The sequence below is a fragment of the Theropithecus gelada genome, chromosome 15 (genome assembly GCF_003255815.1).
Source record: "Theropithecus gelada isolate Dixy chromosome 15, Tgel_1.0, whole genome shotgun sequence".
In the NCBI taxonomy this organism is placed as follows: domain Eukaryota; kingdom Metazoa; phylum Chordata; class Mammalia; order Primates; family Cercopithecidae; genus Theropithecus; species Theropithecus gelada.
Window position 1 is genome coordinate 89,869,400 of NC_037683.1, and position 17,868 is coordinate 89,887,267.

Genomic DNA, 17,868 nt, shown 5'->3' on the forward strand with positions numbered 1-17,868 from the left:
CTTCAAAGGGGAAGAATGAAAGATACTGTGGGCTTTTCTGATGTTAATAGATGGCTGAATTCACACTTCAGTGAATTCAAACAGGAAACTCCTTTGGTGGATGGGGGAGTCAATGGCATCTGTAGTTTCAGGAGGCCCTGCTTAAGTTTGGATAATGTTTATTTCTGTAGCTGCTGGTTGTACAGGCATTTTCAGTTTAAAATAATTTTCACGTCACTTTTGTAGGCTATTAATTTCTTCAGTAATTTCTCAGCAACTCATAGAACCCCAGTAAGATCATTGCAAATCTCACACATCACTCACCTATGTGATTGTAGAGGGGCCAAGGGAAAGCTTCCATCATCCTGTTAAGGGTTTGTTGAAAATTGTTGATGAAAAGAGTGAAACTTTTAAAAATATTTGAAGAGATTTATTCTGAGCCAAATATAAGTGATCACAGCCCATGACACAGCCCTCAGGAGACCCTGAGAACATGTGCCCAAAGTGGTTGGCATACAGCCTAGTTTTATATATTTTAGGGAGACATGAGACATCAAATACATGTGAGGTATACATTGGTTCAGTCCAGAAAGGTGGGACAACTCCAAGTGGGCAGAGAGGGGAGGAGGGGGTTCCAGGTTATACGTAGATTTAAAATATTTTAGATTGGCAATTGGTTGAAATAACTACTATCAATAGAAAGGAATATTTGGGTTGCAATAAGAGGTTGTGGAAACCAAAGTTTTATCATGCCAAGAAAAACTCCAGGTAGCAGACTTTGGAGAGAATCGATTGTAAGTGTTTCTTATTAGACTTAAAATCTGTGTTGATGGTACATGCTGGTCAGCTTTTTCAGAATTCTAAAAGGGAGGAGGGTATAATGAGGCATGTGCCACCCTCTCTTCCTGTCGTGGCTTGAACCAGGCTTTCAGGTTAATGTTGGAGTGGCCTGGCTGAGAGGAGGGGGTCTATTCAGATGGTTGGTTGCGGGGCCTTACAATTTTATTTGTGGTTTACAAAAGGCAGATTAAAAAGCAGAAAAAGGCATACAAAATTTATTTAACATGCACGAACATGAGGGAATTGCAGGAGGAGGATTACCCAATAACCCAAATGAGGTCCAGTTGCTTACATACTCTTGTTCACAGGGGAAGAGGGGATGAGGGTATAACAATTTTGAGGGGTAGTAAATGATTTTTAGGGGAAATGAATGAACGTGGGAGACAGGAATTAATTTCTAAATTATTCTCTTTAGAATTTGAATGAGTCTGAAAGGCAGACATTGTTTTGTAAAAAAATTCATCTCCTTTTCTGTGATAGGTAATGAGATTTCAGAGAGGGGATGGAAGACAATTGTGTTTTCTTTGTGGGTCCAGTCTTAAAGGTGATAAGGGAATATCAGAGGAGAGCCTCATCCTGTGCCTTGGGAGAGACAAAGTGTTGGTGGAGGCTGGAGGGTGAGGTCAGAGAGACCTTGAGGCTGCTGCTTTTAGTTCAGCATACCAGAACACCATATTTTGGGGTATCATTTTTCTGAGCCCCAACATTGCCTTCTATACTGCTGCATGGTCTGTATAACATCTATAGTCATTCTCTCTTTTGATTCTCAGTGCTTAATCCCTTATAGCCCCCATCCCAATCATCACCATTTTATTTACATGATTATTGGCTGTCACAATATCCGCTCCAGAATATACACTCCATGACAATAGACTTTGTCCATCTTCATTACTGTATCACCAGAGCTAACACCATGTCTGGCGCAGGGTTGTTACTAAATACATATTGGTTGATAAAATAAATGGAAAATAAATAATTTAAAGTGTAAGCTGGGCATAGTTTGTTTGTAATTCCAGCACTTTGGGAGGCCAAGGTGGGAGGATTGCTTGACCCCAGGAGTTCAAAACCACCTGAGCCCCATGGCGAGACCCCTGTCTCTACAAAAATTAGCCAGGCATGGGGTGTGGCTGTAGTCCCAGCTACTCAGGAGGTTGAGATGAGAGGATTCCTTGAGCCCAAGATGTCTAGGCTGCAGTGAGCCAATATCATGCCACTACACTCCAGCCTGGGGGACAAATTGAGACCCTCTCTCAAAAAAATTAAAAAGAAAGAAAAAGGGAAAGAAAAAATATAAAGCAATGTTTTCCTCTGGAGCAGTGGTACAGATCATACTGCTACATTGTGACTTACAAATTGAATCCTGACATAAAATGTACTGTCTAAAAACAACATTTACTAAATGAGTTGAGCAGCCACCACACAGTTGCTACTCTCTAACACCAGCACCTCTATCTTGCTGAGCTCCAGCAAAGAAGGAAGGTAAGTAAGGAGGTGTCTGCTACTAACCATGGCTCCCACAAAACTGGTCCCAGAAAACATCTGGCTACAAATGCCTTTCCCAAGAGTGCGCCCTCTACTGGAGAAGTGAAGAAACCTCAGCATTACAGGCTTGATCCTGTGACACTCCATGAAATTAGATGTTATCAAAAGTCCACCAAATTTCTGATTTGCAAACTTTCATTCCAGTACCTGATATTAGAAATTGCTTAGGACTTCAAAACAGATTTGTGTTGTCAGAGCACAGCTATTGGAAGCAAGTGAGGTCTATTGTAGAAAGCAAGTGTGGTCTCTCATGTGGGACTTCCACCCTGGGTGCCATCTGTATCAAATGTGTAACAGTGTCTTTTTGTTTCTTTTTATATTTCATTTTTATTTATATTTTTAGAGACAAGATTTTGCTCTGTCACCCAAGCTGGAGTGCAGTGGCATGATCATAGCTCACTGCAGCCTTGAACTCCTGGGCCAAGTAATCCTCCTCCCTCAGCCTCCCGAGAAGCCAGGATTACAGACACACAATACCAGACCTGGCTAATTAAAACATTTTTTTAGAGAGAGGGGTCTTGCTATGTTGCCCAGTCTGGTCTTGAACTCCTGGGCTCAAGCAATTCTCCAGGCTCAGCCTCCCATTTAGCTGGGATTGCAGGCACAAGCCACCACACCCAGCCCAAGTATGACTAAAGACATCCAGCTGCCATGCTAGATAGATTGAGAATGTGTTTAAGAATCCACTATGCCTGGGTGTGGTGGCTCACACCTGTAATTCCAGCACTTTGGGAGGCTGAGCCGGGCTCAGGAGTTTAAGACCAGCCCAAGCAACATAGTGAGACCTCTTCTCTACTAAAAGTTAAAAAAAAAAATTAAAAAAAAAAAAAAATAGCCAGGCTTGGAGGCATGCACTTGTAGTCCCAGGTACTTAGGAGGCTGAAGCAGGAGGATGGCTTGAGGCCAGAAGGTCAAGATTGCAGTGAGCTAAAATCACACCACTGCATTCTAGCCTGGGTAACAGAGCAAGCCCCTATCTCAAAAGGAAAAAAAAAAAAAAAGGAATCCACTATGAAAGGGAACATTTCATTCTCAAAACAAACAAACAAAAAAACCTCTCATCTTCCTGTTAGTGGTAGTTTTGAATGTTCAATATTTTTTCCTCATGGGGTCAAAAAGTACCTAAGTATATAATTGCAAGTGGAAAAATAGGGGATAGAAATCAGATATTGACAGTTTTACCATTTTTACTTACATGCGAATTGTTAATATGAATGTGGAAATATAAAGCACTGAGGCAAATCAAAATGTTTTATTAAACAAGTGTCAGCAATTCACCTTTATAACAATTATAAATAAACTTGTTAGATTTTCCTGGACAATGCCAGCATTTGGATTTTTACAAACAAGTAAATGTTGGCTGGGCACAGTGGCTCACGCCTGTAATCCTAGCATTTTTGGAGGCCAAGTCAGGCAGATCGCACGAGGTCAGGAGTTTAAGATCAGCCTGGCCAACATTGTAAAACCCCGTCTCTACTAAAAAAAATACAAAAATTAGCTGACCATGGTGGCGTGTGCCTGTAGTCCCAGCTACTAGGGAGGCTGAGGCACCAGAATTGCTTGAACCCAGGAGGGAGGCTGAATGAGCCGAGATGGAGCCATTGCACTCCAGCCTGGATGACAGAGCAAGACATTGTCTCCAAAAAAAAAAAAAAAAAAAAAAAAAAACCCACAACAACAACAAAAAACAACCCACACAATTTAATGTCTTATTGATGGCAACTCAATTGTGTTTGTAGGTTTTTTTTTTTTTAACAGGGTCTCGCTCTGTCATCCAGGGTGGAGTGCAATGGCTCAGTCACAGCAATCTGCAACATCCACCTCCTGGGCTCAAACAATTCTCCTGCCTCAGCCTCCCAAGTAGCTGGGACTACACATGCACACCACCACACCCAACAAATTTTTGTGTTTTTCGTAGAGCCAGAGTTTTGCCATTATGTTAGTTCATTCTTAGGCTGCTATGAAGAGATACCCAGGACTGGGTAATTTATAAAGAAAAGGGGTTTAATTGACTCAAGTTCTGTATGGTTGGAGAGGCCTCAGGAAACTTACAATAATGGCAGAAGACACCTCTTCACAGGGCAACAGGAGAGAGAATGAGAGCAAGAAGAGGAAATGCCACACGTTTAAAAAACCATCAGATTTCATGAGAACGCTCTCACTATCATGAGAACAGCATGGGAGGAACCGCCCCCATGATTCAATTATTAATGCCTCCCACTGGGTCCCTCCCACAACATGTGGAGATTATGGGAATTAAAATTCAAGATGAAATTTGAGTGGGAACACAACCAAACCATATCAGCCATGTTGCCCAAGCTGGTCTCACACTCCTGAGCTCAATAGATCCACCTGCCTCAGCCTCCTAAAGTCCCAGGATTACAGGCGTGAACTACGGCACACAGCAGTAGCATCTTAATCTACAGTAGATTTCATCCATTCACTATGCAGATAGATAGTTCTTGATTTATGTCAATTTTATTTACAATGTTTTGGCTTTATTATGGTGAAACAATGACATGCATTCAGTAGAAACCATACTTTGAGTACCCATACAACCATTCTGGTGTTTTTTGTTTTCATTTTGGGTTTTTTTTGTTTTGTTTTGTTTTGTTTTTTTGAGACAAGGTTTTGCTATATCACCCAAGCTTGAGTGCAGTGGTGTGATTATGGCTCACTGCAGTCACTGCAGCCTTGACCTCCTGGGCTCAAGTGATCCTTCCACCTCAGCCTCCAAAGTAGCTGGAACTACAGGTACATGCCACTATGCCCAGGTAATTTTTGTATTTTTTATAGAGATGAGGTTTCTCCATGTTGCCCAGGCTGATCTCAAACTCCTGGTCTCAAGCAATCTGCCTGCCTCAGCCTCCCAGATTGCTGGAATCACAGGCATGAGTCACCATGCCTGGCCCAACCATTCTGTTTTTCACTTTCAGTACAATATTCAATAAATTACATGAGATATTCAACACTATTATAAAATAACCGTTGTGTTCAATGATTTTGCCCAATTGTAGACTAATATAATAAATATTCTGAGCACATTTAAGTTAGGCTAGGCTAAACTATGATCGTCAGCAGGTTAGGCATATTAAATGTATTTTTGACTTAAGGTATTTTCAATTTATGATGGGTTTAGCAGGACATAACCCCATTGTAAACTAAGGAACATCTACACTTTTCTAACTGAGTTGTCCATGATCACCACCACCATTGCCATCACCCTTGCCATTAGTCATCATGTTTTCTTCCTTGGCAGTTGCTACCACAGCAAATGTCTCCCCAAAGTTCATGTGTTGGAAACATAATCCCTAATGATGCAACACTGTTGGGAAGTGGGGCCTAATTGGAGGTGTTTTGGTCATGAGGGTTCCAACCTCATGAATGAATTAATACCAATTATAAAAAGGCTGACACTGTGAGCTCATTCTCCTGCTCTCTTGCACCCTCCCTTTGACTTTCCCCCATGGGATGATGCAGCAAGAAGGCCCTTGCAAGATGCTGGCCCCATGACCTTGAACTTCCTAGTCCTCAAAACTGTAAGCCAATAAATTTCTGTTTATTCTAAATTATCCAGTCTCATGAATGCTGTTATAACAGCACAATACAGACTAAAACAGAGGTCAGTCATCACAGTTACCAGTTTTGGCAAGATTTTAATGAATAAAAGAATCACTTAATTTGTACTGCAAAATGGCATGTTTTCTGCAGATCTGCAATGAGAAAGGAACAGATGATGTTACACTTTTTTTCTCATGCTTCCGTGAGATGGGGATTCAACAACTCTTCTAGGAATAATATAAGCTATGACATAGTTTGATAAAATCCACAGAAGTGAAATTGATTTGATGCCATCATTAAAATTTCCACTGTGGAATGGCAAGGAATTTATTGAGATAGTGTCATTTTTGTTGTTGGTGTTTCTAAATACAGTCTGAAATAATTTGTTAGATCAAAGGCTTGCTTTTCCCCCCTGAACAGGGTTGATTCACAGTAAAATTTACCACATCAGAACTATTTGTTGACATGATACTTTCTACCTTGCATTCAGAACTAGATGCTAGAGATTACAAAGAATGGTTTGCCTTTGAATTAAAGGTGTAGCGATTGACTGTGTAAACATTTTCTGAACTGCGATGGTTGCTAAGAAGCCAGCAGCAGTGGGGGAAGAATTGAAGAGGCTGCTTTGCCTTCCTAGTGAAATGAATATCCATCCTCATAGACAGGCAAAAATCAGACTGTAATATTCTGTTAAATCTTATAAAAAGTATCTAGTATTTCAATACTTTAAAAGTCCTTGCATTTTTCAAAAGCTAAGCAGAACCTGGAACCAAGGCCTGGGTCCTGGGGGAGCAGTCTGTGCAGCAGGAGCCTGCCTCAGGTGCACATTGGAACTAGGGGGAAAAAAGTTGCTTCTACCTGTAGTGCCTCTCCAGTTCCACTACTGACATAGCTTAACATTATGCCAACAGGCAAAGAAACAATATTTAAAAGACGTAGGTCCATTTTCACAGAGGAAGTAACGAATGAATTTGGAATTGAGAGGCAATAAATGGATAATAGCACAGCAATTAATGTGGACTGGTGGACTTCAGGTAAGGCTGGATCTTGGGGTAGCCCAAAAAGTTTATAATAAATAAACTCTCTTTTCATCTCAAAAAAAGAAAAAAAAAATAGATAGACAGGACCTGGGCCTTAAAGTCTTTCTGTTTCACAGAGCACTCTGAGTAATATAAAACTGGATGATAAGGCCGGGCGCGGTGGCTCAAGCCTGTAATCCCAGCACTTTGGGAGGCCGAGACGGGCAGATCACGAGGTCAGGAGATCGAGACCATCCTGGCGAACATGGTGAAACCCCGTCTCTACTAAAAAATACAAAAAAACTAGCCGGGCGAGGTGGCGGGCGCCTGTAGTCCCAGCTACTCGGGAGGCTGAGGCAGGAGAATGGCGTAAACCCGGGAGGCGGAGCTTGCAGTGAGCTGAGATCCGGCCACTGCACTCCAGCCTGGGCGACAGAGCCAGACTCCATCTCAAAAAAAAAAAAAAAAAAAAAAAAACTGGATGATAGATAACTAAATCTCTTTTTGTGCCCTATTTAAAATGGAAAGTTCAAAAGTTGCATATTGGCGGTAAGACAAAGGTGATTCATTCACCCCATCTCAGAAAAGGGTAAAAATGAAACGAGCCATCTTGTAACTGAAATCAACACAAATGTATTTGGTCTAGAACTTTCCATAAAAAAGGACATCGAGGCTGGGCGTGGTGGCTCACGCCTGTAATCCCAGCTCTTTGGGAGGCCAAGGCAGGTGGAGCACGAGGTCAGGAGATTGAGACCATCCTGGCTAACACAGTGAAACCCAGTTTCTACTAAAAATACAAAAAATTAGCCAGGCGTGGTGGCACGCACCTGTAGTCCCAGCTACTTGGGAGGCTAAAGCAGGAGAATCGCCTGAACCCAGGAGGCAGAGGTTGCAGTGAGCTGAGATCATGCTACTGCACTCCAGCCTGGGCAACAGAACGAGACTCCGTGTCAAAAATATAAAAAACAAAAAAGACATAGAACCATCACAAAAGTTCACATGAAAAACATCACCCAAAGGCTAGTAAGGAATAGTATTTTAATTTAATTTTTTTTTTTCAGACGGAGTTTTGCTCTTGTTGCCCAGGCTGGAGTGCAATGGCACGATCTTGGCTCACTGCAACCTCCTCCTCCCAGGTTCAAGCAATTCTCTTGCCTCAGCCTCCTGAGTAGCTGGGATTAAAGGCACCCACCATCACGCCCATCTAATTTTTGTACTTTTAGCGGAGAGAGGATTTCACCAAGTTGGCCAGGCTGGTCTTGAACTCCTGACCTCAGGTGATCCGCCCACCTCGGCCTCCCAAAGTGCTGGGATTACAGGCATGAGCCACTGCACCCGGCCTTGATTTAATTTTTAAAATACTTATTATTTACTCAAAAAATGGACGACCAAGCTTATGTAACAGCCCAGTGGGTTCATGTTGCCTGCTACCTAGACAGAGCCAATTTATCAAAACAGGGGAATTGTAATACAGAAAGAGTTTAATTCATGCAGAGCTGGCTGTATAGGAGACCTGAGTTTTATTATTACTCAAATCAGTCTCCCTGAAAAGTCAGAGATGGGGGTTTTTAAGGACAATTTGGTGTGTCAGGGCCAGTGAGTCAGGAGTGCCGATTGGTTGGGTCAGAGATGAAATCATCGAGAGTCGAAGCTGTTCTCTTGCGCTGAGTCAGTTTTTGAGTGGGGGGCCACAAGATCAGATGAACCCGTTGATTGATCTGGGTGGTGCCAGCTGATCCATCAAGTGCAGGGTCTGCAAAATATCTCAAAATATCTTAGGTTTTACAGTAGTGATATTGCTTCCCCAGGAGCAATTTGGGAAGGGTCAGAATCTTGTGGCCTCTGGCTGCGTGACTCCTAAACCATAATTTCTAATCTTGTGGCTAATTTGTTAGTCCTACAAATGCAGTCTAGTCCTGAGGCAGGAAGGAGGTTTGTTTTGGGAAAGGGCTGTTACCACCTTTGTTTCAAAATTAAACTATAAACTAAGTTCCCCCTAAAGTTAGTTCGTCCTACGCTCAGGAATGAACAAGGACAGCCTGGAGGTTAAAAGGAAGATGGAGTTGGTTAGGTGAGATCTCTTTCACTGTAATAATTTTCTCAGTTATAATATTGCAATGGTGGTTTCAATTCTAGCCCTTTGGGAGGCCAATGTAGGAGGATCACTTGAGCCCAGGAGTTCAAGACCAGCCTGGGCAACATGGTGAAGCCCTGTCTTTGCAAAAATTACAAAAATTAGACAGGCATGGTGATGCATGCCTGTAGTCCCAGCTACTCAGGAGGCTGAGGTGGGAGTATCACTTGAGGCCAAGAGGTCAAGGCTGCAGGGAACTGTGATCATGCCACTACACTCCAGACTGGGTGACAAGAGAGATCGTGTCTCAAAAAAAAAAGAAAAGAAAACTTAAATTAGATAATAAATTTAAGAACAGGCCAGGAGTGGTGGCTCACGCCTGTAATCCCAGCACTTTGGGAGGTCAAGGCAGGTGGATCACCTGAGGTCAGGAGTTTGAGACCAGCCTGGCCAATATAGCGAAACCCTGTCTCTATTAAAATTACAAAAAATCAGCCAGGCATGGTGGTGGGCACTTGCAATCCCAACTACTCAGGGGTGGCAGAGGGTAGGGCTGAGGCAAGAGAATCGCTTGAACCCAGGAGGCGGAGGTTACAGTGAGCTGAGATCACGTCATTGCACTTCAGCCTGGGCAACAAGAGTGAGACTCCATCTAAAAAACAAAACAAAACAAAACAAGAATAAATATTCGTTGTTATGGGCTGAGTTGTGTCATCCCCAAATTCATAAGTTAAAGTCCTAAACCCTAGTTCCTCAGAACTGACTGTGTTAGTTAAAGTGAGATCATTAGGGTGGACTCCAATCCAAAATGACTGGTATCCTTATATGACAAAGAAATTTAAACACCAGCATACACAGAGAAAAGACCATCTGAGGACACAGGGAGAAGACAGCCATCTGCAAGATAAGGAGAGAGTCCTCAGGAGACACTAATTCTACCAACACCTTTTTTTTTTTTTTTTTTTTTTTTTTTTGAGATAGGGTCTCACTGTGTTCCCCAGGCTGGAGTGTAGTGGCACAATCTTGGCTCACTGCAGTCTTGACCTTCTGGGCTCAAGCAATCCTCCTACCTCAGTCACTGCAGGTACACACCCATGCTCAGTTAATTATTGTATTTTTTGTAGAGACAGGGTTTCACCAAGTTGCCCAGGCTGGTCTCAAACTCCTGGGCTCAAGTGATCCACCCGCCTCGGCCTCCTAAAGCACTAGTATTACAGGCGTGAGCCACCATGCTTGACCAGGGGTAATGTACTTCTGACAGGGGTATAAATTGGTATTACCTTCTGAAGAAAAATGTGACAATAAATATTAACCTTAGAAAGTGAATATACTTTGACATATCAGTTATACTTTTGAGAATGAATGATATGGAAATATCAATGTTGTCAAAGATGTTTATTACAGCATAGGTTATACATGAGAAAAATTATAAATTTCCTAGATATAAGAATTAAAAGGATTAGTTTAAGAAATGTTAGCTCTTGGCATGTAATCCCAGCACTTTAGGAGGCCAAGGTGGGCAGATCACTTGAGGCTAGGAGTTCGAGACCACCCTGGCTAACATGATGAAACCCCATCTCTACTAAAAACACAAAAATTAGCTGGGTGTGGTGGTGCATGCCTGCAGTCCCAGATAGTTGGGAGGCTGCAGCATGAGAATTGCTTGAACTCAGGAGATGGAAGTTGCAGTGAGCCAAGATCACACCACTGCAATCCAGACTGGGCAACAGAGCAAGACTCTATCTCAAAAACAAAACAAACAAACAAACAAAAAACACACATTAAAAACATTTAAACACACATTAAAACACACATTAAAAACATTAAAAAAAAGAGAGAGAGAGAGAAATGGAGAAATGTTGGCTCCTTAAGCTAAAATACCAAGTAGTCATTAAAATTGCTATTTTGGCAGGTCAATTAGATATACACAAAGTTATTTGTTTAATTTATGAGCTATTTTAAATACAAAATAAATGAGAATAATATGATACCTATCACTGATTTTGAAAATGTTAATATTTTGACAATTTGGTTTTTTTGGGTTTTTTTTGCTTCTTTTTAAAAAGAAATAGCCCCTCCCCAGTGGTATTTTCCTCCCACCACCATCCTCATCCTCTGAAAGGTAAGCATTATCAAAAATTCCCTTCACTCAACATTGTATTTTCAAAATACATTACTTTGAATCATGTAGCTGTAGCTTATTCTTTTTTTTTTTTTGAGATGGAGTTTTGCTCTTGTTGCCCAGGCTGGAGTGCAATGGCATGATCTCAGCTCACTGCAACCTCCGTCTCCCGGGTTCAAGCAATCCTCCTGACTCAGCTTCCTGAGTAGCTGGGATTACAAGTGTGCACTATCACACCTGGCTAATTTTGTATTTTTAGTAGAGACGGGGTTTCTCCATGTTGGTCAGCCTGATTCCAAAATCCCGACCTCAGGTGATCTGCCTGCCTTGGCCTCCCAAAGTGCTGGGATTACAGGTATGAGCCACCACGCCAGGTCTCTTTTTTTTATTATTATAACTTTTATTTTAGGCTCAGGGATACATGCGCAGGTTTGTTCTTAATATTTAGATAAACTGCATGTCACAGGGGTTTGGTGTACAGATTATTTCATCCCTCAGGTAATATATTGCCCAATATTTCTTCTAATTGTCACATAATGTTCCATTATATGAGTACACTATAATATACCTTTCTCTTCTTTTGGTGAATAACTTGTTTTTTTGTTCGTTTGTTTGTTTTTTTCTGATTTTATTCCTATACCATGCACAAGGTTGCCATGAGTATTCTTGTAGCTATTTCCTTGGGCACATGTGTGAGATTTTCTCCAAGGTGTGTATTTAAGATTTGAATTGCTGAGGCATTAAGTATATGCATCTTTAACTACACTAGATATTGCCTCAATGCTTTGCAAAATGGTTGTATCAATTTACACTCCCATGTATATCAGGTAGTTTTTGCTGTGTAACAAATCATTCCTTAACACAGTGGCTTAAAAACCAACATTTATTATTTTTCATGATTTTTTGGATTGGCAGCCTGTTCTCTTGGGCTTGTGATCTCGGCTGGGGCTGGGTTTTCTAAGATAGCTTATTCATATGTGATAGCTGGGCAAGAGGAATAGCTGGAGTCTCTCTCCACGTGGCCTCTCGTCATTCAGGAGGCTAGGTCCAGCTCGCTCAAATACAAGCAGAAAGATTCTTGCCAACAAGAAAGTACAAAGCCCTGGTGAACAGAAGCTTTTCAAGTCTCTATTTTTCTCTATAAGTTTGCAAATGTCCCATTAGCCAAAGCAAGTCATATGACCACACTCAGATTCAAGGGGCAGAGAAACATACTCCAGCCTTTGGTGGCAGAAGAGACAAAATTACATTGTAAAGCGTTATACATACAGTTGTGGGAGAAATATGTGGCTTTTTTTTTTGTAGCCTACTATATACTGGCAGTGGGTGAAAGTTCTGTTTCCCTACATTCTTGCCAACACTTAGTATTATGTGACTTTTAAATTTTTTGCCAATCTGAGAAGGATTTTTAAAAATCTCACTATTGTTTCTATTTTAATTTGCATTTTTCTGGTCATTAGGAAGGTTGTATATCTTTTCGCATAATTATTGGCAGAGCACTCATTTTTTTTTTTTTTTCTTTTTTAAATAGGGTTTCACTCTGTTGCCCAGGCTGAAGTGCAGTAGTGTGATCATGGCTCCCTGCAGCCTTGACCTTGGGGGTTCAAGTGATCCTTCCACGTCAGCCTCCTCAGTAACTGGGACTAAGGGTACTTGCCACCATGTTCGACTGATGTTTTTATTTTGGTAGAAGCAAGGTCTCACTATGTTGCCTAGGCTGGTCGCGAACTCCTGAGCTCGAGCCATCCTCCTTCATTGGTCTCCCAAATGGCTGGGATTACAAAAATAAACCACTGCACCTGACCAGCCCTCTTTTTTTTTTTCACCAAGTCTCACTCTATGGCCCAGGCTGAAGTGCAGTGGCACAATCTCAGCTCACTGCAACCTCCGCCTCCCAAGCTCAAGCGATTCTTGTGCCTCAGCCCCCTGAGTAGCTGGTGTCACGCACGTCCGTGTGAAGAGACCACTAAACAGGCTTTGTGTGAGCAACAAGACTGTTTATTTCACCTGGGTGCAGGCAGGCTGAGTCTGAAAAGAGAGTCAGCGAAGGGAGATGGGGTGGGACTGTTTTATAGGAATTGGGTAGGTAGTGGAAAATTACAGTCAAAGGGGGTTGCTCTCTGGCGGTCAGGGACTGGGGTCACAAGGTGCTCAGTGGGGTAGCTTCTGAGCCAGGAGAAGCAATTTCACTAGGTAATGTCATCAGTTAAGGCAGGAATCAGCCATTTTCACTTCTTTTGTAATTCTTCACTTGCTTCAGGCCGTCTGGATGTATACGTGCAGGGTTAGGCTCAGAGACCTGACAGCTGGGAATACAGGTGTAGGCCACCATACCCAGCTAATTTTTGTAGTTTTAGTAGAGATAGGTTTCACCATGTTGGCCAGGCTGGTCTCGAACGCCTGACCTCAAGCAATCCACCCTCCTTGGCCTCCCAAAGTGCTGGGATTATGGGCATGAGCCACTGCACCTGGCCTCATCTTTTAAAGTAACATGCATACACATACACAGGAGAAAGAATGAAAGAACATATATTGGGGTAGTTCAATTTGGGTAGTGGAGTTACAGATAATTTTTATTTTCTCGTATCTAAATTTTCTAAAATCAGCATCTATTACAGAGGGAGGAAACTAAATGAATATGTTAAAATGTCTTGGAGAAATTCCCAACTGGGCTAACAATAACTAGGTGCACTGAAATTTAATTCTGATGCTAACCACCCAGAGTTAGCATCAGACTCAACAAATTAAGGCTCGGTCCTCCACAAGACTGCCCTCAGGTCAGATGCAAGCCCTCAGTAGGGACCCCAGGTCATCCATACTCTGGCCTACTCGCAGCAGATTTCAGGGTCCCATGATCCACTCAGTTTCAGTAACTTGCTAGGACAACTCACAGAACTCAGGAAAGGGCTATACTTACGATTATAATTTTATTATAAAAGTTACACATAGGGTAAGGTCTGGGAGGGAACACAGAGCTTTCTTGCTCTCTCCTCTTGAAATCAAGAAGCATCACCCTCCTAGCACATCAATGTATTCACCAACCAGGAAGCCCTACTGAGCCTCCCCGACCAGAGACTTTTATTGGGGTTTCATTATCTAGGCATGATTGATTTAATCACCGTCTGCTCAATTGAACTCAGTCTCCAGCCCCAGTCACCTCTTTGGAAGTCAGGGGGTCGGACTGATATTAAAGCGCCAACCCTCAAATTAAGTGGTTGTCTTTCCACTGACCAGTCCCCTTCCTATAGCCATCCAAGAGCCTGCCATTATCACCTCATTAGCACAGCAAAGACTCCTATTCTTTCAGAAATTCCAGGCCAGGCACAGTGGCTCCTGCCTGTAATTCCGGCACTTTGGGAGGCCGAGGTGGGTGGATCACTTGAGGTCAGGAGTTCCAGACCAGCCTGGCCAGCATGGTGAAACACCATATCTACTAAAAATGCAAAAATTAGCTGGGTGTGGTGGTGGGCACCTGTAATCCCATCTTCTTGAGAGCCTGAGGCAGAAGAATCCCTTGAACCCAGGAGCAGAAGTTGCAGCAAGCTGAGTTTGCACCACTGCACTCCAGCCTGGGCGACAGAGCAAAATTCTGTCTCAAGAAAAAAAAAAAAAAAAAAGGAAAGTAATTCCAAGGGTTTAGAAGCTCTTTGCCAAAAACATGAGACAAAGACCAAATTTTTTATTGGGTGACATAAATATATTACATTTAGTGTATTACTAGTCCAAAAAAATATAGGCAATTCAAATTAAAATTGTCTAGTAAAAATATGGGCAATTGAATTTTAAAATATCTAATATCTAGTTTAATATATTTGTTTGTTTTTTGTTTTTTCAAGACAGAGTTTTTCACTCTGTAGCCCAGGCTCGAGTGCAGTGGTGTAATCACAGCTCACCGCAGTCTCAAACTTCAGGGCTCAAGTGGTCCCACTGCAGCCTCTAGAGTAGCAGGGACTACAGGTACTCACCACCATGTCTGGCAAATTTTTGTATTTTTTTATAGAGACAGGGTTTTGCCATGTTGCCCAGACTGGTTGGGAACTCCTGAGCCCCGGTGATCCACCTGCCTGGGCCTCCCAAAGTGCTGGGATTACAGGCATGCCCAGCCTTAGTTTAATATTGTCTTTCATGTACTGATAGCAGCAGGAGGCAGTCAAATGACTAGGAGGACAGGGGCGGGTCCCCGGTGAAACCTCACCTTCAAGCCAAAGGCAGTTTAAAACCTGAAAACCAAGCTAAAAGTCTTGGATACCAGACAGTATGCTGTGTGATGGATTTAAGACAACACGGGATTCTGACCCTTCCATTTTCTAGTGGCTGTGACTTAAGCCCTCAGTTCATTGTGTCCTTCAGTGAAACTCCTCGTATCCCTCAGTTGTTGCAAAGTGCCACTGAGCCCATGCCTGTGAAAGAGCTTTGTAAAATGCAAAGTTATATACAAATAATACAGCAGTTCCTCCTTATTCTTGGGTTCACTTTTCACAATTTTAGTTATCCTCAATAGAATTAAGAAGAGAGTTAATCTATAATCTAAGAAGCAGAAGTTACAACTACATGCTACATGACTCACATCAGAGTCACATCTCTCTCAAGGCTTATAGTGTTTTGGGGGGTTTCAACAACTTTTACATTTTATTTTCACATTATGCATAGGAAAAAGCATAGCACTTACAGGGTTCAGTACTATCCACTTACAGGTTCAGTAACTATCCACTGGGGGTCTTGGAATGTACCCCCTGTGGATAAGTGGGGACTAATGTAGTATGATTATCATCATCAACAGCAGCTAAGACACCAGGATAGCTAGACTAGAGAGAGCTCTCCGAGTCATAGGTCATGTTCATGACTCACTGTTGTGGGAAGTCAGGGACCCTGAACGGAGGGACTGCTGGAGCCTTGGCTGAGGAACATAAATCGTGAAGATTTCTTGGACATTTATCACTTCCCTAATAATACTTTTATAATTTCTTACGCCTGTTTTACTTTAATCTCTTAATCCTGTTATCTTCATAAGCTGAGGATGTACATCACCTCAGGACCCTGTGATGATTGCGTTAACTGTACAAATTGATTGTAAAACATGTGTGTTTGAGCAATATAAAATCTGATTGTAAAACATGCGTATTTGAACAATATGAAATCAGTGCACCTTGAAAACGAACAAAATAATGGCGATTTTAGGGAACAAGGGAAGACAACCTGCAGGGTCAGGCAAAAAGAGCCATATTTTTCTTCTTGAAGAGAGCCTATAAATGGACGTGCAAATAGGAGAGCTATCACTAAATTCTTTTCCTAGCAAGGAATATAATATTAAGACCCTAAGAAAAGAATTGCATTTCTTGGGGGAGGTCTATAAACAGCCACTCTGGGAGTGTCTGTCTTATGCTGTTGATACAAGGACTGAAATATGTCCTGGTCTCTTGCAGTATCCTCAGGCTTATTAGGGTGGGGAAAAAATCCTGCCCTGGTAAATTTGAGGTCAGACTGGTTCTCTGCTCTCGAACTGTGTTTTCTGTTGTTTAAGATGTTTATCAAGACAACACGTGCACAGCTGAACATAGACCCTCATCAGTAATTGTAATTTTGCCCTTTGCCTTGTGATCTTTGCTTTTGTCCTTGCCTGTTCCCTAATAAGCATGTGATCTCCCTTTTGCCCTTTGAAGTATGTGATCTTTGTGACCTACTCCCTGTTCATACACCCCTCCCCTTTTAAAATCCCTAATGAAAACTTGCTGGTTTTGCGGCTCGGTTGGGCATCATGGACCTACCAATATGTGATGTCACCCTGGCAGCCCAGCTGTAAAATTCCTCTCTTGTAATCTTTCTCTTTATTTCTCAGACTGGCTGACACTTATGGAAAATAGAAAGAACCTATGTTGAAATATTGGGGGCAGGTTCCCCTGATAACTCACTGGTCCCAAATTTAGCCCCAAGAAGACTGAATTAGTTAGTTCCCACTCCCGTAACAAGATACCACAGACTGTGTGGCTAAAACAACAGAATTTATTTCTTCACAGTTCTGGAGTCTAGCAATCCAAGAATAAGGTGCCAGCAAGGTTGGTTTCTGGAGAGGCTTCTCTTTCTGGTTTGTCGATGGCCATCTTCTCACTGTGTCTGTCCTCTTGTGTGCACCCACAAAGAGAGAGAAAGAGTTCTTAGGTATCTTTTACTCTTCTTACAAGGGCACTGGTCCTATTGTATTAGGGTCCCAGCCTGATGACCTCATTTAATGTTAATTACATTCTTAAAGCCCTATGTCCAAATATAGTCACATCGGAGGTCAGGACTTCAACATATGAATTTGGGGAGGAACACAATTTGGTCCATAACAAAGACCATAATCTTGAATGGAAAAGAGTCCTAAGATTAGGATTTTCACACAGTTAAGGGTCTTAAATTTATTGGTACATTCAATCCTGGAGCATTTCCTTTAGTAAGAATGACAGAGTGCTAAGCAGTAGTTCCCATATCTTTTTTTTTTTTTTTTTTGTGACAGAATCTCTCTCTGTCACCCAGGCTGGAGTGCAGTGGCATGATCTCGACTTACTGCACCCTCTGCCTCCGGGTTCGATTCTCCCACCCCAACCTCCCCAGTAGCTGGAATTACAGGCATGTGCCACCATGCCTGGCTAATTTTTGTGTTTTTAGTAGATATGGGGTTTCACCATGTTGCCCAGGATGGTCTTGAACTCCTGACCTCAGGTGATCCACCTACCTCAGCCTCCATCTTTTAA

General features: G+C 42.2%; 1 protein-coding gene across 1 annotated transcript in view; it reads left to right on the forward strand.

The window, feature by feature from the left end:
• Nucleotides 1–2,247: 2,247 nt before the first annotated feature.
• GCNT1 (glucosaminyl (N-acetyl) transferase 1, core 2) overlaps nucleotides 2,248–17,868 on the forward strand; it is an 80,653-nt gene continuing 65,032 nt past the window's right edge. The window contains exon 1 of the mRNA XM_025360698.1: nucleotides 2,248–2,298. The gene's annotated coding sequence lies outside the window, so the exon portion shown is untranslated. The remainder of the gene's footprint in view (nucleotides 2,299–17,868) is intronic.